We start from the raw sequence: 22,500 nt of genomic DNA, 5'->3' as shown, positions 1-22,500 counted from the left end.
CGCCGCCTCTTTTTTTGTCGGAGCGTTTGGTGGGGTTTCTCGCATTGGCTCTTCCGAGGCCCGGTTGCCACCCTGGCGCGCACGAAGTCGGAAGTAGGGTTAATTGCCCGGGTGCGCACCTTTGCCAGGGTGGGCACCTTACCTGGGCTGCGCACCAGGGCGGGCTCAAGATGGCACGCGCGTTCCGTTTTTTTCACTATCTTTCAAAACGGAAATTTTAAAATCTCCTTTTTTTTTTGCCTTTTCTGGAAATTAGTGAAGGCAGCGCATCAAAGGTGCGCACCTCGCTGCCCACCTTGGTGTGCTCTGAGGTGCGCACCCGGGAGCGCTACGAAGTGTGCTCCAAGGTGCGGCGTGCACGTTGTCGGAGCCCGGTTTGCCCCGGGTGCGCACCTCGCCTGCACCTTGGCCGGGGTGGGCACCTTGGCTGGGTTTGCCCAGGGTGCGCTCCGAAGCGGGGTTACTGGAGCGCCCCCTCTTTTTTTGTCAGAGCGTTTGGTGGGGTTTCTCGCATTGGCTCTTCCCAGGCCCGGTTGTTGGGTGCGCTCCCACCCTGGCGCGCGCGAAGTTGGAAGTTGGGTTAATTGCCCGGGCGCGCACCTTCGCCAGGGTGGGCACCTTGGTGCGCACACCTTGGCTGGGCTGCGCACCAGGGCGGGCTCAAGATGGCACCAGCATTCCCTTTTTCTCACTATCTTTCAAAACGAAAATTTTAAAATCTCGTTTTTTTTTTGCCTTTTATGGAAATTAGTGAAGGCATCGCATCAAAGGTGCGCACCTCGCTGCCCACCTTGGTGTGCTCCGAGGTGCCCACCACGGTGCGCAACGCCGGTGCGAACCCGGGAGCGCCCCGATGTGTGCTCCAAGGTGCGGCGTGCACGAAGTCGGACCCCGGTTTGCCCCGGGTGCGCACCTCGCGTGCACCTTGGTGCGCACACCTTGGCTGGGTTGCGCGGCCTGGTGGGCACCATGGTGCGCACCAAGGAGCGCTCCGAAGTGTGCTCCAAGGTGCGGCGTGCACGAAGTCGGAGCCCGGTTTGCCCCGGGTACGCACCTTCGCCGGGGTGGGCACCTCGGCTGGGTTGCGCGCCCTGGTGCGCACCAAGGAGCGCTCCGAAGTGTGCTCCAAGGTGCGGCGTGCACGAAGTCGGAGCCCGGTTTGCCCCGGGTGCGCACCTCGCGTGCACCTTCGGCGGGGTTGCGCGCCCTGGTGGGCACCATGGTGCGCACCAAGGAGCGCTCCGAAGTGTGCTCCAAGGTGCGGCGTGCACGAAGTCGGAGCCCGGTTTGCCCCGGGTGCGCACCTCGCGTGCACCTTCGGCGGGGTTGCGCGCCCTGGTGGGCACCATGGTGCGCACCAAGGAGCGCTCCGAAGTGTGCTCCAAGGTGCGGCGTGCACGAAGTCGGAGCCCGGTTTGCCCCGGGTGCGCACCTCGCGTGCACCTTCGCCGCGGTGGGCACCATGGCGTGCACGAAGTCGGAGCCCGGTTTGCCCCGGGTGCGCACCTCGCGTGCACCTTCGCCGGGGTGGGCACCTCGGCTGGGTTGCGCGCCCTGGTGCGCACCAAGGAGCGCTCCGAAGTGTGCTCCAAGGTGCGGCGTGCACGAAGTCGGAGCCCGGTTTGCCCCGGGTGCGCACCTCGCGTGCACCTTCGCCAGGGTGGGCACCTCGGTGCGCACACCTTCTCAATGTTTTCTTGCCTTTTCTGGAAATTGGTGAAGGCAGCGCATCAAAGGTGCGCACCTCGGTGTGCTCCGAGGTGCGAACCCGAGAGCGCTCCGAGGTGCCCACGAAGTCGAAAGTCGGGTTAATTGCATTGTTTTCCCCGGGTGCGCTCCGAGGTGCGCAACATCGGCGCGCACCAAGGAGGGCTCCGAAGTGTGCTCCAAGGTGCGCACGATGGCGTGCACCTCTGGTGCGCACGATTCGGAGCTCGGTTTGACCGGGGTGCGCACACCTTGGCTGGGTTGCGCACCTTTTGTGCGCTCCAAGGTGCGCACGAAGTCGGAGCTCGGTTTGCCCCGGGTGCGCACCTTCGCCAGGGTGCGCACCTTGATGCGCACGCCTTGGCTGGGCTGCGCACCTTGGTGGGCGCCATGGTGCGCACCTTTCGTGCGCTCCAAGGTGCGCACGAAGTCGGAGCTCGGTTTGCCCCGGGTGCGCACCTTGGTGGGCGCCATGGTGCACTCCGAGGTGCCCAAGATTGGTGCGCACCAAGGAGCGCTCCGAAGTGCGCTCCAAGGTGCGCGCGAAGTCGAAAGTTGGGTTAATTGTCCGGTTTGCCTCGGGTGCGCACCTTGCGTGCACCTTCGCCAGGGTGGGCGCCTTGGTGCGCACACCTTGGCTGGGCTGCGCACACCTTGGCACCCGCGTTTCCTTCATTTTAAATTTTTTTTTTTTACAATCTCTCAAGTGGGAAATTCTATAATCTCAACTTTTTTTGCCTTTTCAGGAAACTTTTGAATGGAGCGCATCATTGGTGCGCTCCGAAGTGTGCTCCAAAGCTCTCTCCAGCTGCGTGCACCTGCCCCGGCCGCGCACCCGGCCCCGCCCAGCTTCGCTCACCTGTCCCGGGCGTCTGGTGCGGAACCTTAGAGTAAGAAACATCACCGTGCACCTTGGCCAACGTGCGCGACTCGACCGAGCGCGCACTGGCCGAGGTGCACACCGATTTCACCTGGGTGCGCGCGCAGCACCTCGGGCGCACCGGGGTGCGCGCACAACGCCCGGGTTGCACCGTGGCCTGTGTGCTCGGGGCGCCTCGGGTGCGCGCTCGGTGTCGCCCCCGCGCGCGCGGTAGTGCGGGCAGCGCACCCCGGCCCGGCCCGGCCCCGACGAGAACGCAAACGGGCAAAAGGTTTATTCAAATAGCATTGCGATGCCCGGCGAAAAACTAAAAAAGGGTGCAACACCGGGACTTCCCGGGAGGTCACCCATCCCAGTACTACTCCGGCCCAAGCGCGCTTAACTGCGGAGTTCTGATGGGATCCGGTGCACTAACGCTGGTATGATCGCACCCGTTATGAGCTTGTCGCAGTGTGTACTTAGCAAACCGCGACCCACGTGCGAATCCACCCCGGCCACCCACCCCCGTCGAGGTGCACACCCTCCCTCGCGAAGTGCGCCCCGTTCGCCAAGTGTGAGCCCTGCCCGGGTGCGCGCACCTTGCTAGGGCGTCGGGTGTGCACCCGGCCCGGCCTACGTGCGTGCACCTGTAGGGGGCGTCGTGTGCGTGCAGTGTCCCGTCTGCAACGCGGTGCCCACACACCACCTCGGGCGCAACGACCTGCGCTCACATGTGGGCCGAGTGCACCTTGGTGCATGTTCGGGGCGCCTCGGGTGCACGCTCGATCTTGCCCCGGTGCACCAAGGCGCTCGGTTTGCCCCGGGTGCGCACTTGGTGCAAGGTGGGCACCCAAAATAGGGATCAAGCACCAAAACACAAGTTTCGGGATGCAAAATGGGACCCAAGGACCACAAATGCGTTCCAAGACCCATGATGGGTCCACGAGAACAAAAATGTGTTCCGAGACTTAATAAACAAATATTGGGTTTTAGGAGAAGAAACATGCTCTGATGCCCAAAACGAGAATCGACCCCGAAAAGGCCACAGGCCAAAAGTGGGATGCGAGACAAAAAAAAATGGGACCCGAGGACCAAAATTGGGTTCCCAGGTCGAAGACAGGGCAACCGGACAAGAAACGACCTCTAAGGCTCGAAATGAGTCCCGACGACTAAAACTTGACAAGAAGCACCCATCAGGCACCCAACTCGACACCCATGGGATGCCGACCCACCCGGGCTTCCACCTAGCACACCTTGGCACCCACCCACCCTCGCACCCAACCTCGCACCCAACTTAGCACCTTTGAACCCACATTGGCACTCACCCTGACCCTGGCACCTTGGAACCCACATTGGCACTCACCTTGACCCTGGCACCCACCTTTGCACTCACCTTGGGACCCACCCTGGCTCCCACCTCGGCACCCACCCAGACACCCACCTTGGTTCCTTGGCACCCACCTTGGATCCTTGGCACCCACCCCGACACCCACCTTGGCACGCAACTTGGCTACTTGCCACCCACCTTGGCTCCTTGACGCCCACCCCGACAACCACCCCGTGACCTACCCTGGCTAGGGTTGGTGCACACCCACCCTGGTGCCCACCTTGGCACCCACCCTATGACCCACCTTGGCACGCACCTTAGTACCCACCCCGTTACCCACCCTAGGACCCACCCCGTGACCCACCTTGGCCAGGGTGGGTGCCTTGGTGCGCACAACTTGCCTGGGCTGCACACCAGGGCGGGCTCAAGATGGCACCCGCGTTCCGTTTTTTTCACTATCTTTCAAAACGGAAATTTTAAAATCTCATTTTTTTCTTTTTTTTGCCTTTTCTGGAAATTAGTGAAGGCAGCGCATCAAAGGTGCGCAATGCTGGTGCGAACCCGGGAGCGCTCCGATGTGTGCTCCAAGGTGCGGCGTGCACGAAGTCCGAGCCCGGTTTGCCCCGGGTGCGCACCTCGCGTGCACCTTCGCCGGGGTGAGCACCTTGGCTGGGTTGCGCGCCCTGGTGCGTACCAAGGAGCGCTCTGAAGTGTGCTCCAAGGTGCGGCGTGCACGAAGTCGGAGCCCGGTTTGCCCCGGGTGTGCACCTCGGGTGCGCACCTCGCGTGCACCTTCGCTGCGGTGGGCACCTTGGCTGGGTTGCGCGCCTTGGTGGGCACCATGCAGTGCACGAAGTCGGAGCCCGGTTTGCCCCGGGCGCGCACCTCCGCCAGGGTGGGCACCTTGGTGCGCACAACTTGCCTGGGCTGCGCATCAGGAAGGGCTCAAGATGGCACCCGCGTTCCGTTTTTTTCACTATCTTTCAGAACGGAAATTTTAAAATATCGTTTTTTTTTGCCTTTTCTGGAAATTAGTGAAGGCAGCGCATCAAAGGTGCGCAACGCTGGTGCGAACCTGGGAGCGCTCCGATGTGTGCTCCAAGGTGCGGCGTGCACGAAGTCGGAGCCCGGTTTGCCTCGGGTGCGCCCTGGTGGGCACCATGGTGCGCACCAAGGAGCGCTCCGAAGTGTGCTCCAAGGTGCGGCCTGCACGAAGTCGGAGCCCGGTTTGCCCCGGGTGTGCACCTCGGGTGGGCACCTTGGTGCGCATGCCTTGCCTGGGCTGCGCACCAGGGCGGGCTCAAGATGGCACCCGCGTTCCTTTTTTTTCACTATCTTTCAAAACGGAAATTTTAAAATCTCATTTTTTTTTGCCTTTTTCTGGAAATTAGTGAAGGCAGCGCATCAAAGGTGCGCACCTCGCTGCCCACCACGGTGCGCAACGCCGGTGGGCACCCGGGAGTGCTTCGAAGTGTGCTCCAAGGTGCTGCGTGCACGTTGTCGGAGCCCGGTTTGCCCCGGGTGCGCACCTCGCGTGCACCTTCGTCGGGGTGGGCACCTTGGCTTGGTTTGCCCCGGCTGCGCTCCGAAGCGGGGTTATTGGAGCGCCGCCTCTTTTTTTGTCGGAGCGTTTGGTGGGGTTTCTCGCATTGGCTCTTCCGAGGCCCGGTTGCCACCCTGGCGCGCACGAAGTCGGAAGTAGGGTTAATTGCCCGGGTGCGCACCTTTGCCAGGGTGGCACCTTACCTGGGCTGCGCACCAGGGCGGGCTCAAGATGGCACGCGCGTTCCGTTTTTTTCACTATCTTTCAAAACGGAAATTTTAAAATCTCCTTTTTTTTTTGCCTTTTCTGGAAATTAGTGAAGGCAGCGCATCAAAGGTGCGCACCTCGCTGCCCACCTTGGTGTGCTCTGAGGTGCGCACCCGGGAGCGCTACGAAGTGTGCTCCAAGGTGCGGCGTGCACGTTGTCGGAGCCCGGTTTGCCCCGGGTGCGCACCTCGCCTGCACCTTGGCCGGGGTGGGCACCTTGGCTGGGTTTGCCCAGGGTGCGCTCCGAAGCGGGGTTACTGGAGCGCCCCCTCTTTTTTTGTCAGAGAGTTTGGTGGGGTTTCTCGCATTGGCTCTTCCCAGGCCCGGTTGTTGGGTGCGCTCCCACCCTGGCGCGCGCGAAGTTGGAAGTTGGGTTAATTGCCCGGGCGCGCACCTTCGCCAGGGTGGGCACCTTGGTGCGCAAACCTTGGCTGGGCTGCGCACCAGGGCGGGCTCAAGATGGCACCAGCATTCCCTTTTTCTCACTATCTTTCAAAACGGAAATTTTAAAATCTCGTTTTTTTTTTGCCTTTTATGGAAATTAGTGAAGGCATCGCATCAAAGGTGCGCACCTCGCTGCCCACCTTGGTGTGCTCCGAGGTGCCCACCACGGTGCGCAACGCCGGTGCGAACCCGGGAGCGCCCCGATGTGTGCTCCAAGGTGCGGCGTGCACGAAGTCGGACCCCGGTTTGCCCCGGGTGCGCACCTCGCGTGCACCTTGGTGCGCACACCTTGGCTGGGTTGCGCGGCCTGGTGGGCACCATGGTGCGCACCAAGGAGCGCTCCGAAGTGTGCTCCAAGGTGCGGCGTGCACGAAGTCGGAGCCCGGTTTGCCCCGGGTGCGCACCTTCGCCGCGGTGGGCACCATGGCGTGCACGAAGTCGGAGCCCGGTTTGCCCCGGGTGCGCACCTCGCGTGCACCTTCGCCGGGGTGGGCACCTCGGCTGGGTTGCGCGCCCTGGTGCGCACCAAGGAGCGCTCTGAAGTGTGCTCCAAGGTGCGGCGTGCACGAAGTCGGAGCCCGGTTTGCCCCGGGTGTGCACCTCGGGTGCGCACCTCGCGTGCACCTTCGCTGCGGTGGGCACCTTGGCTGGGTTGCGCGCCTTGGTGGGCACCATGCAGTGCACGAAGTCGGAGCCCGGATTGCCCCGGGCGCGCACCTCCGCCAGGGTGGGCACCTTGGTGCGCACAACTTGCCTGGGCTGCGCACCAGGAAGGGCTCAAGATGGCACCCGCGTTCCGTTTTTTTCACTATCTTTCAGAACGGAAATTTTAAAATCTCGTTTTTTTTTGCCTTTTCTTGAAATTAGTGAAGGCAGCGCATCAAAGGTGCGCAACGCTGGTGCGAACCTGGGAGCGCTCCGATGTGTGCTCCAAGGTGCGGCGTGCACGAAGTCGGACCCCGGTTTGCCCCGGGTGCGCACCTCGCGTGCACCTTGGTGCGCACACCTTGGCTGGGTTGCGCGCCCTGGTGGGCACCATGGTGCGCACCAAGGAGCGCTCCGAAGTGTGCTCCAAGGTGCGGCGTGCACGAAGTCGGAGCCCGGTTTGCCCCGGGTGCGCACCTCGCGTGCACCTTCGCCGCGGTGGGCACCATGGCGTGCACGAAGTCGGAGCCCGGTTTGCCCCGGGTGCGCACCTCGCGTGCACCTTCGCCGGGGTGGGCACCTTGGTGTGCAGACCTTGGCTGGGTTGCGCGCCCTGGTGGGCACCATGGTGCGCACCAAGGAGCGCTCCGAAGTGTGCTCCAAGGTGCGGCCTGCACGAAGTCGGAGCCCGGTTTGCCCCGGGTGTGCACCTCGGGTGGGCACCTTGGTGCGCATGCCTTGCCTGGGCTGCGCACCAGGGCGGGCTCAAGATGGCACCCGCGTTCCTTTTTTTTCACTATCTTTCAAAACGGAAATTTTAAAATCTCATTTTTTTTTGCCTTTTTCTGGAAATTAGTGAAGGCAGCGCATCAAAGGTGCGCACCTCGCTGCCCACCACGGTGCGCAACGCCGGTGGGCACCCGGGAGTGCTTCGAAGTGTGCTCCAAGGTGCTGCGTGCACGTTGTCGGAGCCCGGTTTGCCCCGGGTGCGCACCTCGCGTGCACCTTCGTCGGGGTGGGCACCTTGGCTGGGTTTGCCCCGGCTGCGCTCCGAAGCGGGGTTATTGGAGCGCCGCCTCTTTTTTTGTCGGAGCGTTTGGTGGGGTTTCTCGCATTGGCTCTTCCGAGGCCCGGTTGCCACCCTGGCGCGCACGAAGTCGGAAGTAGGGTTAATTGCCCGGGTGCGCACCTTTGCCAGGGTGGGCACCTTACCTGGGCTGCGCACCAGGGCGGGCTCAAGATGGCACGCGCGTTCCGTTTTTTTCACTATCTTTCAAAACGGAAATTTTAAAATCTCCTTTTTTTTTTGCCTTTTCTGGAAATTAGTGAAGGCAGCGCATCAAAGGTGCGCACCTCGCTGCCCACCTTGGTGTGCTCTGAGGTGCGCACCCGGGAGCGCTACGAAGTGTGCTCCAAGGTGCGGCGTGCACGTTGTCGGAGCCCGGTTTGCCCCGGGTGCGCACCTCGCCTGCACCTTGGCCGGGGTGGGCACCTTGGCTGGGTTTGCCCAGGGTGCGCTCCGAAGCGGGGTTACTGGAGCGCCCCCTCTTTTTTTGTCAGAGCGTTTGGTGGGGTTTCTCGCATTGGCTCTTCCCAGGCCCGGTTGTTGGGTGCGCTCCCACCCTGGCGCGCGCGAAGTTGGAAGTTGGATTAATTGCCCGGGCGCGCACCTTCGCCAGGGTGGGCACCTTGGTGCGCACACCTTGGCTGGGCTGCGCACCAGGGCGGGCTCAAGATGGCACCAGCATTCCCTTTTTCTCACTATCTTTCAAAACGGAAATTTTAAAATCTCGTTTTTTTTTTGCCTTTTATGGAAATTAGTGAAGGCATCGCATCAAAGGTGCGCACCTCGCTGCCCACCTTGGTGTGCTCCGAGGTGCCCACCACGGTGCGCAACGCCGGTGCGAACCCGGGAGCGCCCCGATGTGTGCTCCAAGGTGCGGCGTGCACGAAGTCGGACCCCGGTTTGCCCCGGGTGCGCACCTCGCGTGCACCTTGGTGCGCACACCTTGGCTGGGTTGCGCGGCCTGGTGGGCACCATGGTGCGCACCAAGGAGCGCTCCGAAGTGTGCTCCAAGGTGCGGCGTGCACGAAGTCGGAGCCCGGTTTGCCCCGGGTACGCACCTCGCGTGCACCTTCGCCGGGGTGGGCACCTCGGCTGGGTTGCGCGCCCTGGTGCGCACCAAGGAGCGCTCCGAAGTGTGCTCCAAGGTGCGGCGTGCACGAAGTCGGAGCCCGGTTTGCCCCGGGTGCGCACCTTCGCCGCGGTGCGCACCATGGCGTGCACGAAGTCGGAGCCCGGTTTGCCCCGGGTGCGCACCTCGCGTGCACCTTCGGCGGGGTTGCGCGCCCTGGTGGGCACCATGGTGCGCACCAAGGAGCGCTCCGAAGTGTGCTCCAAGGTGCGGCGTGCACGAAGTCGGAGCCCGGTTTGCCCCGGGTGCGCACCTCGCGTGCACCTTCGGCGGGGTTGCGCGCCCTGGTGGGCACCATGGTGCGCACCAAGGAGCGCTCCGAAGTGTGCTCCAAGGTGCGGCGTGCACGAAGTCGGAGCCCGGTTTGCCCCGGGTGCGCACCTCGCGTGCACCTTCGCCGCGGTGGGCACCATGGCGTGCACGAAGTCGGAGCCCGGTTTGCCCCGGGTGCGCACCTCGCGTGCACCTTCGCCGGGGTGGGCACCTCGGCTGGGTTGCGCGCCCTGGTGCGCACCAAGGAGCGCTCCGAAGTGTGCTCCAAGGTGCGGCGTGCACGAAGTCGGAGCCCGGTTTGCCCCGGGTGCGCACCTCGCGTGCACCTTCGCCAGGGTGGGCACCTCGGTGCGCACACCTTCTCAATGTTTTCTTGCCTTTTCTGGAAATTGGTGAAGGCAGCGCATCAAAGGTGCGCACCTCGGTGTGCTCCGAGGTGCGAACCCGAGAGCGCTCCGAGGTGCCCACGAAGTCGAAAGTCGGGTTAATTGCATTGTTTTCCCCGGGTGCGCTCCGAGGTGCGCAACATCGGCGCGCACCAAGGAGGGCTCCGAAGTGTGCTCCAAGGTGCGCACGATGGCGTGCACCTCTGGTGCGCACGATTCGGAGCTCGGTTTGACCGGGGTGCGCACACCTTGGCTGGGTTGCGCACCTTTTGTGCGCTCCAAGGTGCGCACGAAGTCGGAGCTCGGTTTGCCCCGGGTGCGCACCTTCGCCAGGGTGCGCACCTTGATGCGCACGCCTTGGCTGGGCTGCGCACCTTGGTGGGCGCCATGGTGCGCACCTTTCGTGCGCTCCAAGGTGCGCACGAAGTCGGAGCTCGGTTTGCCCCGGGTGCGCACCTTGGTGGGCGCCATGGTGCACTCCGAGGTGCCCAAGATTGGTGCGCACCAAGGAGCGCTCCGAAGTGCGCTCCAAGGTGCGCGCGAAGTCGAAAGTTGGGTTAATTGTCCGGTTTGCCTCGGGTGCGCACCTTGCGTGCACCTTCGCCAGGGTGGGCGCCTTGGTGCGCACACCTTGGTTGGGCTGCGCACACCTTGGCACCCGCGTTTCCTTCATTTTAAATTTTTTTTTTTTACAATCTCTCAAGTGGGAAATTCTATAATCTCAACTTTTTTTGCCTTTTCAGGAAACTTTTGAATGGAGCGCATCATTGGTGCGCTCCGAAGTGTGCTCCAAAGCTCTCTCCAGCTGCGTGCACCTACCCCGGCCGCGCACCCGGCCCCGCCCAGCTTCGCTCACCTGTCCCGGGCGTCTGGTGCGGAACCTTAGAGTAAGAAACATCACCGTGCACCTTGGCCAACGTGCGCGACTCGACCGAGCGCGCACTGGCCGAGGTGCACACCGATTTCACCTGGGTGCGCGCGCAGCACCTCGGGCGCACCGGGGTGCGCGCACAACGCCCGGGTTGCACCGTGGCCTGTGTGCTCGGGGTGCCTCGGGTGCGCGCTCGGTGTCGCCCCCGCGCGCGCGGTAGTGCGGGCAGCGCACCCCGGCCCCGACGAGAACGCAAACGGGCAAAAGGTTTATTCAAATAGCATTGCGACGCCCGGCGAAAAACTAAAAAAGGGTGCAACACCGGGACTTCCCGGGAGGTCACCCATCCCAGTACTACTCCGGCCCAAGCGCGCTTAACTGCGGAGTTCTGATGGGATCCGGTGCACTAATGCTGGTATGATCGCACCCGTTATGAGCTTGTCGCAGTGTGTACTTAGCAAACCGCGACCCACGTGCGAATCCACCCCGGCCACCCACCCCCGTCGAGGTGCACACCCTCCCTCGCGAAGTGCGCCCCGTTCGCCAAGTGTGAGCCCTGCCCGGGTGCGCGCACCTTGCTAGGGCGTCGGGTGTGCACCCGGCCCGGCCTACGTGCGTGCACCTGGAGGGGGCGTCGTGTGCGTGCAGTGTCCCGTCTGCAACGCGGTGCCCACACACCACCTCGGGCGCAACGAGCTGCGCTCACATGTGGGCCGAGTGCACCTTGGTGCATGTTCGGGGCGCCTCGGGTGCACGCTCGATCTTGCCCCGGTGCACCAAGGCGCTCGGTTTGCCCCGGGTGCGCACTTGGTGCAAGGTGGGCACCCAAAATAGGGATCAAGCACCAAAACACAAGTTTCGGGATGCAAAATGGGACCCAAGGACCACAAATGCGTTCCAAGACCCATGATGGGTCCACGAGAACAAAAATGTGTTCCGAGACTTAATAAACAAATATTGGGTTTTAGGAGAAGAAACATGCTCTGATGCCCAAAACGAGAATCGACCCCGAAAAGGCCACAGGCCAAAAGTGGGATGCGAGACAAAAAAAAATGGGACCCGAGGACCAAAATTGGGTTCCCAGGTCGAAGACAGGGCAACCGGACAAGAAACGACCTCTAAGGCTCGAAATGAGTCCCGACGACTAAAACTTGACAAGAAGCACCCATCAGGCACCCAACTCGACACCCATGGGATGCCGACCCACCCGGGCTTCCACCTAGCACACCTTGGCACCCACCCACCCTCGCACCCAACCTCGCACCCAACTTAGCACCTTTGAACCCACATTGGCACTCACCCTGACCCTGGCACCTTGGAACCCACATTGGCACTCACCTTGACCCTGGCACCCACCTTTGCACTCACCTTGGGACCCACCCTGGCTCCCACCTCGGCACCCACCCAGACACCCACCTTGGTTCCTTGGCACCCACCTTGGATCCTTGGCACCCACCCCGACACCCACCTTGGCACGCAACTTGGCTACTTGCCACCCACCTTGGCTCCTTGACGCCCACCCCGACAACCACCCCGTGACCTACCCTGGCTAGGGTTGGTGCACACCCACCCTGGTGCCCACCTTGGCACCCACCCTATGACCCACCTTGGCACGCACCTTAGTACCCACCCCGTTACCCACCCTAGGACCCACCCCGTGACCCACCTTGGCCAGGGTGGGTGCACCCACCCTGGTGCCCACCTTGGCACCCACCCATCCTAGCACCCAGCCTGTGACCGGGCTTGGAACCCAACCTTGCACCCGCACCCGTCTTGGCCAGTGTGGGTGCGCACCCATCCTGGCACCCACGTTGTGACACACCCTTTAACCCACGCACCCTAGCACCCACGTTGGCACCCACCTTGGAACCCAACCTAGCAACTTGGCACCCACCCCGTGACCCACCTTGGCATCCACCATAGCAGTCGCCGACTTGGCACCCACCTCGGCACCCACCTTGACACTTGTGGACCCACCTTGCCACTCACCCTAGCATCGACCCATCCTAGCACCCACCCTGGCACCTTTGCACCCTAGCACTCACCCATCCTAGCACCTAACCTGTGACCCACCTTGACACTCACCCTCGCACCCACCTTGGAACCCAACCTAGCACCCACCCACCCTGACACCAACCCTAGCACCTACCCACCCTTGCACCCACCCTGTGACCCATCTTGGCACCCACCCATCCTACCACTCAACCTATCACCCACCTTCTCACCCACCTTGGCATCCACCTTAGCACCCACCCACACTGGCACCTTGGCACCCACCTCGGGCAAGGTGGGTGCACACCCACCCTGGCACCCAATTTAGAACCCACCGAGCATGTTACCCACCTTGGCACCCACATTGCAGCCCACCCTAGTACCCACCCTATGACCCACATTGGCATCCACACCCTAGCACCCAGGCACCTCGACACCCGCCTTGACACCCACCCTAGCACTGAACCTGTGACCCACCTTGGAACTCACCCTAGAACCCACCCACCCTGTGAACCACCTTGGCATCCACCTTAGCACCCACCCACCTTGGCACCCACTCTAGCACTCACCCATCCTAACACCCAACTTGTTACCCACCTTGGCACCCGCCCTCGCGTCCACCTTGAAACCCACCCTAGCACCCACCCACGCAGGAGCCCACCTTGGCACCCAACCTAACACCCACGCATCCTGGCACCCAACTTGTGACCCACCTTGGAACCCACCCTAGTACCCACCTTGGCACCCACCCTATGACCCTCTTTGGAATCCACCCTAGCACGCACCCACCCTGGCACCCACCATGGAGCGCACCCTAGCACCCACCCACCTCGGCACGCACCTCAACACCCACCTTGGTGTGCGCACTGCGCCAACCTCTCAAAGACCCTATGTGGTGCGCTCCAAAGTGTACACCTTTGGTGCGCTCCAAGGTGCGCACCTTTGGTGCACACCGAGGTGCACACCAAAGTGTGCACCGAGGTGAGCACCAAAGTGCACTCCAGGGTGCACACCAAGGCGTGCACCTTTGGTGCGGTCAATGCAAACGAATTCGGAAGTTGGGGTCGATGTCCTAATCGCTGCTGCAGACTACACGTATGAGAATCGGACAAATAGCTTTATATAGGGGAGGTGTTGCGTTTGATGGGTCGACTCCCCTGGTTGTGTGCACTGCACCAACTTCAAAGACCCTGTCTTGTTTAAGAAGTCAAAAGTTGGGGTGGATGTCCTAATCATTGCTGCAGTCTACGCATGTATGAGAATCAGACAAATAGCTTATATAGGGGAGGTGTTGCATTCGGTGGGTTGACTCCCCTGGTTGTGCGCACTGCGCCAACCTCAAAGACCCCGCATAGCAGAAGAAGTCGGAAGTCGGATTTTGGTGAGCACCAAGGCGTGCACCTTTGGTGCGGTCAACGCAGACGAATTCAGAAGTTGGGGTGGATGTCCTAATCGTTGTTGCAGGCTACACATGTATGAGAATCAGACAAATAGCTTATATAGGGGAGGTGTTGGGTTTGATGGGTCAACTCCCTTGGTTGTGCGCATTACGCCAACCTCAAAGACCTTGTTTTCGTTAAGAAGTCAAAAGTTGGGGTCAATGTCCTAATGGCTCCTGCAGGCTACACATGTATGAGAATCGGACAAATAGCTTATATAGGGGAGGTGTTGGGTTTGATGGGTCGACTCCCCTGGTTGTGCGCATTACGTCAACCTCAAAGACCTTGTTTTCGTTAAGAAGTCAAAAGTTGGGGTCGATGTCCTAATTGCTCCTGTAGACTACACATGTATGAGAATCAGACAAATAGCTTATATAGGGGAGGTGTTGGGTTTGATGGGTTGACTCCCCTAGTTGTTCGCATTACACCAACCTCAAAGACCTTGTTTTCGTTTAGAAGCCGAAAGTTGGGGTCGATGTCCTAATTGCTCCTGCAGGCTACGCATGTATGAGAATCAGACAAATAGCTTATATAGGGGAGGTGTTGGGTTTGATGGGTCGACTCCCCTGGTTGTGCGCATTGCGCCAACCTCAAAGACCCTGCATTGCGGATGAAGTCGAAAGTCAGAGTTTGGTGTGCTACAAGGTGTGGTCGAAGGTGCTCACCTAGGTGTGCACCTTTGGAGCACAGGAAAAGTGCCCTCCAAAAGTGCGCACCTTTGGAGTGCACAAAAGTGCCCTCCAAAAGTGCGCACCTTTGGAGCGCAGAAAAGTGCCCTCCAAAAAGTGCCCTCCAAAAGTGCGCACCTTTGGAGCGCAGAAAAGTGCCCTCCAAAAAGTGCCCTCCAAAAGTGCGCACCTTTGGAGCGCAGAAAAGTGCCCTCCAAAAAGTGCCCTCCAAAAGTGCGCACCTTTGGAGCGCAGAAAAGTGCCCTCCAAAAAGTGCCCTCCAAAAGTGCGCACCTTTGGAGCGCAGAAAAGTGCCCTCCAAAAAGTGCCCTCCAAAAGTGCGCACCTTTGGAGCGCAGAAAAGTGCCCTCCAAAAAGTGCCCTCCAAAAGTGCGCACCTTTGGAGCGCAGAAAAGTGCCCTCCAAAAAGTGCCCTCCAAAAGTGCGCACCTTTGGAGCGCAGAAAAGTGCCCTCCAAAAAGTGCCCTCCAAAAGTGCGCACCTTTGGAGCGCAGAAAAGTGCCCTCCAAAAAGTGCCCTCCAAAAGTGCGCACCTTTGGAGCGCAGAAAAGTGCCCTCCAAAAAGTGCCCTCCAAAAGTGCGCACCTTTGGAGCGCAGAAAAGTGCCCTCCAAAAGTGCGCACTTTTGGTGCGCACCAAGGCGCTGGTTCGGTCGTTGCAGGCGAGTTCGGAAGTTGGGGTCGATGTCCTGAGCGGAGGTGCAAACTACACAGGTGTCGGAATCGGACAAATAGCTTATATAGGGGAGGTGTATGCTTCGATGGGTCGACTCCCCAGGTTGAGCGCACCGCGCCAACCTCAAAGACCCTACGGTATGGATGAAGTCGGAAGTTGGGTCCGATGACCGATTCGATTAGTAGGTATGCTCATGAGGTCGGAATTTGGGTCCGATGACCTGCCATGTGCAGGAAGGCGAATGTTGACACTGTGCGTTGCAAGGTGCACACCAAGGCGCTGGTGCGGTCTTTTTAGTCGAGTTCGGAAGTTGGGGTCGATGTCCTGATCGGAGGTGCAAGCTACACAGGTGTGGGAATCGGACAAATAGCTTATATAGGGGAGGTGTATGCTTCGTTGGGTCGACTCCCCGGGTTGAGCGCACCGCGCCAACCTCAAAGACCCTACGGTATGGATGAAGTCGGAAGTTGGGTCCGATGACCGATTCGATATGTAGGCATACTCGCGAGGTCGGAATTTGGGTCCGATGACCTGCCACGTGCAGGAAGGCGAATGTTGGCACTGTGCGTTGCAAGGTGCGCACCAAGGCGCTGGTTCGGTCGTTGGAGGCGAGTTCGGAAGTTGGGGTCGATGTCTTGATCGGAGGTGCAAACTACACAGGTGTGGGAATCGGACAAATAGCTTATATAGGGGAGGTGTATGCTTCGTTGGGTCGACTCCCCGGGTTGAGCGCACCGCGCCAACCTCAAAGACCCTACGGTATGGATGAAGTCGGAAGTTGGGTCCGATGACCGATTCGATATGTAGGCATACTCGCGAGGTCGGAATTTGGGTCCGATGACCTGCCATGTGCAGGAAGGCGAATGTTGGGACTGTGCGTCGCAAGGTGCGCACCAAGGCGCTGGTGCCGTCGTTGCAGTCGAGTTCGGAAGTTGGGGTCGATGTCCTGGTCAGAGGTGCAAACTACACAGGTGTGGGAATCGGACAAATAGCTTATATAGGGGAGGTGTATGCTTCGATGGGTCGACTCCCTGGGTTGAGCGCACCGCGCCAACCTCAAAGACCCTACAGTATGGATGAAGTCGGAAGTTGGGTCCGATGACCGATTCGATACGTAGGCATATTGGCGAGGTCTGAATTTGTGTCCGATGACCTGCCATGCGCAGGAAGGCGGAATTTGGGTCCGATGACCGAGTTGATGGCGTGCCATGCGCAGAAAGGCGGAATTTGGGTCCGATGACCGAGTTGATGTTGATGGCCCGCCATGCACAGGAAGGCGGAATTTGGGTCCGATGACCGATTTGAAGGCGTGCCATACGCAAAAAGGCGGAGTTTGGGTCCGATGACCGAGTTGATATTGATGGCCCGCCATGCGCAGGAAGGCGGAATTTGGGTCCGATGACCTGACATACGCATGGAGTCCGACTCGGGGGCCGATGTTCGATTCGATGACTTGCATTGTGGGTAAAGTCGGAAGTTGTGGTCTTTGACCCGATTCGATGACCAGACTTCGGCTGCTTGAGAATCGGACAAATAACTTATATAGGGGAGGTAGTGTTCTCGAGCATCCTCCCCCCGTGCCCGTTTATGTCGATTGATGCTGGTGCTCGACTGGTTGGAGCGCTCGGATGCAAAAATCTTGCACCAGGATTTATCGATTGTGATGGACACGGCAAGTCTCCTGATTGCTATGCAGGAGCTCATCGTGAATCTCTATGCGGCCTTGGTATGGACTCGACCTGCGGAATGGTTCGGCAATGGTAGTCGCTCCAACACGTCCTTGCAATGGCCACAGAGGTGATTCGACTAGAGCTCCAGTCTAGCTTTTGGGTTGCTTGGCGGACTGGTATAGCCGCGATCGAGTTCCGGCCATGAACGTTTTAGATAGCTCTTGGGCTTTCTGGGACGGAAGTCGGAAGTTTGGGCTGTTGTCCGATTTGATGACCATTCTTCGGATGTGTGAGAATCGGACAAATAACTTATATAGGGGACTGTGTTGTCTCACGCAGCCCCCTCCGTGCCCCTCTATCTCGACCGATGTTGGTGCTTGAAAGGGTTGGGATCGCTCGGATTTATAAACGTGCACCACCATTTGTCGAGTGTGAGGGACGCGGCAGGTCTCCTAAATGCTATGCGGGCGCTCTCTGAGAATCTCTATCCGGCCTCGACACAGACTAGTCTTGCTGAATGGTTTGGCACTGGTAGTCGATCCAACACGTCGTTGTTGTGGCCGCCTAGGCGATTCGATTCGAGCCCCCGTCTAGCTTTTGGGTTGCTTGGCGGATTTTGCCCTATCCGCAAGTGAGCTCGGTCCCTAAACGTTCGAGAAACCCGATTGCTATGCGCCGACTCTCTTTCTTGCGAGCCTCCATCTAGCTTTTGGGTCTCTACGGAACGAAAGTCGGAATCTGGGACCGTTGTTTGATTCGACGAGGCAGACTACGGTTGTGCGAGAATCGGACAAATAACTTATATAGGGGAGGTGTTGACTGGAGCATTCTCCCCCGTGCCCCTCTAACTCGACCAATGCTGGCGCTCGAACGGTGGTAGCGCTCGGATTTTCATTGAGCGCCAGCATTGGTCGATTTAGAGGGGCATGCGAGATTCCCGAATGCTATGCGAGGGCTCTAACGGAAATGTCTATTGGTTTCGGTATGGATGCAATTGCGAGTGGTTCGGCAAAGGTAGTCGTTCCGATGCGTCCATGTCGTGGCCAAATCGATAATTCGATTTCAGCCCTCGTATAGCATTTGGGTCTCTCGATGTGATTCCGCATTCCAGTCCCTTTGGGCACTGCTTGAGCCGCATCCCAGGGGGTTCCCTTCCCAATAATCTGCCTCGCAACCCGATTGCTATGCGGTGAGGCTCCTCGGCCGCCTCGGAACTATCTGTGTATCAGACGCATCGCGGGATAAGGGGTTGGCAACGGTAGTCGCCCCAAGCGCGTCCGATGCTTGGACCATTCCGAGGCGGCCCTGAAGCCTCTTCCGTCTAGCCGTTGGGTCCTTCTCGCCGCATCCCTCGCCTCGCACCCCGATTGCTATGCGGTGAGGCTCCTCGGCCGCCTCGGAACTATCTGTGTATCGGACGCGTCGCGGGATAAGGGGTTGTCACTGGTAGTCGCCCCAAGCGCGTCCGATGCTTGGACCATTCCGAGGCGGCCCTGAAGCCTCTTCCGTCTAGCCGTTGGGTCCTTCTCGCCGCATCCCTCGCCTCGCACCCCGATTGCTATGCGGTGAGGCTCCTCGGCCGCCTCGGAACTATCTGTGTATCGGACGCATCGCGGGATAAGGGGTTGTCATTGGTAGTCGCCCCAAGCGCGTCCGATGCTTGGACCATTCCGAGGCGGCCCTGAAGCCTCTTCCGTCTAGCCGTTGGGTCCTTCTCGCCGCATCCCTCGCCTCGCACCCCGATTGCTATGCGGTGAGGCTCCTCGGCCGCCTCGGAACTATCTGTGTATCGGACGCGTCGCGGGATAAGGGGTTGTCACTGGTAGTCGCCCCAAGCGCGTCCGATGCTTGGACCATTCCGAGGCGGCCCTGAAGCCTCTTCCGTCTAGCCGTTGGGTCCTTCTCGCCGCATCCCTCGCCTCGCACCCCGATTGCTATGCGGTGAGGCTCCTCGGCCGCCTCGGAACTATCTGTGTATCGGACGCGTCGCGGGATAAGGGGTTGTCACTGGTAGTCGCCCCAAGCGCGTTCGATGCTTGGACCATTCCGAGGCGGCCCTGAAGCCTCTTCCGTCTAGCCGTTGGGTCCTTCTCGCCGCATCCCTCGCCTCGCACCCCGATTGCTATGCGGTGAGGCTCCTCGGCCGCCTTGGAACTATCTGTGTATCGGACGCGTCGCGGGATAAGGGGTTGTCACTGGTAGTCGCCCCAAGCGCGTCCGATGCTTGGACCATTCCGAGGCGGACCCGAAGCCTCTTCCGTCTAGCCGTTGGGTCCTTCTCGCCGCATCCTTCGCCTCGCACCCCGATTGCTATGCGGTGAGGCTCCTCGGCCGCCTCGGAACTATCTGTGTATCGGACGCGTCGCGGGATAAGGGGTTGTCACTGGTAGTCGCCCCAAGCGCGTCCGATGCTTGGACCATTCCGAGGCGGACCCGAAGCCTCTTCCGTCTAGCCGTTGGGTCCTTCTCGCCGCATCCCTCGCCTCGCACCCCGATTGCTATGCGGTGAGGCTCCTCGGCCGCCTTGGAACTATCTGTGTATCGGACGCGTCGCGGGATAAGGGGTTGTCACTGGTAGTCGCCCCAAGCGCGTCCGATGCTTGGACCATTCCGAGGCGGACCCGAAGCCTCTTCCGTCTAGCCGTTGGGTCCTTCTCGCCGCATCCCTCGCCTCGCACCCCGATTGCTATGCGGTGAGGCTCCTCGGCCGCCTTGGAACTATCTGTGTATCGGACGCGTCGCGGGATAAGGGGTTGTCACTGGTAGTCGCCCCAAGCGCGTCCGATGCTTGGACCATTCCGAGGCGGACCCGAAGCCTCTTCCGTCTAGCCGTTGGGTCCTTCTCGCCGCATCCCTCGCCTCGCACCCCGATTGCTATGCGGTGAGGCTCCTCGGCCGCCTTGGAACTATCTGTGTATCGGACGCGTCGCGGGATAAGGGGTTGTCACTGGTAGTCGCCCCAAGCGCGTCCGATGCTTGGACCATTCCGAGGCGGCCCCGAAGCCTCTTCCGTCTAGCCGTTGGGTCCTTCTCGCCGCATCCCTCGCCTCGCACCCCGATTGCTATGCGGTGAGGCTCCTCGGCCGCCTTGGAACTATCTGTGTATCGGACGCGTCGCGGGATAAGGGGTTGTCACTGGTAGTCGCCCCAAGCGCGTCCGATGCTTGGACCATTCCGAGGCGGCCCCGAAGCCTCTTCCGTGTAGCCGTTGGGTCCTTCTCGCCGCATCCCTCGCCTCGCACCCCGATTGCTATGCGGTGAGGCTCCTCGGCCGCCTTGGAACTATCTGTGTATCGGACGCGTCGCGGGATAAGGGGTTGTCACTGGTAGTCGCCCCAAGCGCGTCCGATGCTTGGACCATTCCGAGGCGGACCTGAAGCCTCTTCCCTCTAGCCGTTGGGGCTTTCTCGCCGCATCCCTCGCCTCGCACCCTGATTGCTATGCTGTGAGGCTCCTCGGCCGCCTTGGAACTATCTGTGTATCGGACGCATCGCGGGATAAGGGGTTGGCAGTGGTAGTCGCCCCAAGCGCATCCGATGCTTGGACCATTCCGAGGCGGCCCTGCAGCCTCTTCCGTCTAGCCGTTGGGGCCATCTCGCCGCATCCCCCACCTCGCACCACGATTGCTATGCGGTGAGGCTCCTTGGCCGCCTCGGAACTATCTGTGTATCGGACGCATCGCGGGATAAGGGGTTGTCACTGGTAGTCGCCCCAAGCGCGTCCGATGCTTGGACTATTCCGAGGCGGCCCTGCAGCCTCTTCCGTCTAGCCGTTGGGGCCATCTCGCTGCATCCCCCACCTCCTCGGCCGCCTCGGAACTATCTGTGTATCGGACGCATCGCGGGATAAGGGGTTGGCAGTGGTAGTCGCCCCAAGCGCGTCCGATGCTTGGACTATTCCGAGGCAGCCCTGCAGCCTCTTCCGTCTAGCCTTTGGGGCCATCTCGCCGCATCCCTCGCCTCGCACCCCGATTGCTATGCGGTGAGGCTCCTCGGCCGCCTGGGAACTATCTTCGTATCGGACGCATCGCGGGATAAGGGGTTGTCACTGGTAGTCGCCCCAAGCGCGTCCGATGCTTGGACTATTCCGAGGCGGCCCTGTGGCCTCTTCCGTCTAGCCGTTGGGGCCATCTCGCCGCATCCCCCACCTCGCACCCCGATTGCTATGCGGTGAGGCTCTTCGGCCGCCTTGGAACTATCTTCGTATCGGACGCATCGCGGGATAAGGGGTTGTCACTGGTAGTGGCCCCAAGCGCGTCCGATGCTTGGACTATTCCGAGGCGGCCCTGCAGCCTCTTCCGTCTAGCCGTTGGGGCCATCTCGCCGCATCCCCCACCTCGCACCCCGATTGCTATGCGGTGAGGCTCCTCGGCCGCCTTGGAACTATCTTCGTATCGGACGCATCGCGGGATAAGGGGTTGTCACTGGTAGTCGCCCCAAGCGCGTCCGATGCTTGGACTATTCCGACGCGGCCCTGTGGCCTCTTCCGTCTAGCCGTTGGGGCCATCTCGCCGCATCCCCCACCTCGCACCCCGATTGCTATGCGGTGAGGCTCCTCGGCCGCCTTGGAACCATCTTCGTATCGGACGCATCGCGGGATAGGGGGCTGTCACTGGTAGTCGCCCCAAGCGTGTCCGATGCTTGGACCATTCCTAGGCGGCCCTGAAGCCTCTTCCGTCTAGCCGTTGGGGCCTTCCCGCCCCATCCCTCGCCTCGCACCCCCGATTGCTATGCGGTGAGGCTCCTCGGCCGCCTTGGAACCATCTGTGTATCGGACGCATCGCGGGATAAGGGGTTGGCACTGGCAGTCGCCCCAAGCGCGTCCGATGCTTGGACCATTCCGAGGTGGCCCTGAAGCCTCTTCCGTCTAGCCGTTGGGGCCTTCCCGCCCCATCCCTCGCCTCGCACCCCGATTGATATGCGGTGAGGCTCCTCGGCCGCCTTGGAACTATCTGTGTATCGGACGCATCGCGGGATAAGGGGTTGGCACTGGTAGTCGTCCCAATCGCATCCGATGCTTGGACCATTCCGAGGCGGCCCTGCAGCCTCTTCCGTTTAGCCGTCGGGGCCTTCCCGCCGCATCCCTCGCCTCGCATCCCGATTCCTATGCGGTGAGTCTTCTCGGCCGCCGCGGAACTATACCTGTTATTGCTACTGCATCCTTCGGCTGGTAACCTCCTCTGCCGCCTTGGAACGTTCTCTTTGTCGGACGCGTCGCGGGATAAGGGGTTGGCACTGGTAGTCGCCCCAAGCGCGCCCGATGCATAGACCGCTCCGAGTCGACCTTGCTTTCAGCCTCTCACATGCATAGACCTCTCTGAGTCGACCCTGCAGCCTCTCACGTTTAGCCTTTGGAATCTCGCCTCACAACATGATTGCTATCCTTGATGCATCCCTTGCCTCGAGCCCTGATTGCTTTCTTGGCTGCATCCCTCCTCTCCTCACAGCCCGGTTGTCATCACTGCTTCATCCGTCGCTTCATGCATTCTGGCTGCTGGGCCCTTCCCACCGCACACCTC

The 22,500-nt window shown here is 60.8% G+C and overlaps 2 non-coding genes across 2 annotated transcripts; both read right to left on the bottom strand.

Moving 5' to 3' along the window:
- Positions 1–2,901: 2,901 nt before the first annotated feature.
- LOC131861879 (5S ribosomal RNA) lies at positions 2,902–3,020 on the bottom strand. Its single transcript, XR_009360909.1, has one exon. It is a non-coding gene; the product is annotated as a 5S ribosomal RNA (ribosomal RNA).
- A 7,807-nt stretch (positions 3,021–10,827) lies between these two features.
- Positions 10,828–10,946, bottom strand: LOC131861894 (5S ribosomal RNA). The gene has a single exon (XR_009360924.1). It is a non-coding gene; the product is annotated as a 5S ribosomal RNA (ribosomal RNA).
- Between the last annotated feature and the right edge of the window lie 11,554 nt (positions 10,947–22,500).

This window comes from Cryptomeria japonica, unplaced genomic scaffold, assembly GCF_030272615.1.
Source record: "Cryptomeria japonica unplaced genomic scaffold, Sugi_1.0 HiC_scaffold_33, whole genome shotgun sequence".
In the NCBI taxonomy this organism is placed as follows: domain Eukaryota; kingdom Viridiplantae; phylum Streptophyta; class Pinopsida; order Cupressales; family Cupressaceae; genus Cryptomeria; species Cryptomeria japonica.
This window is presented reverse-complemented; position numbering and strand designations above follow the sequence as displayed.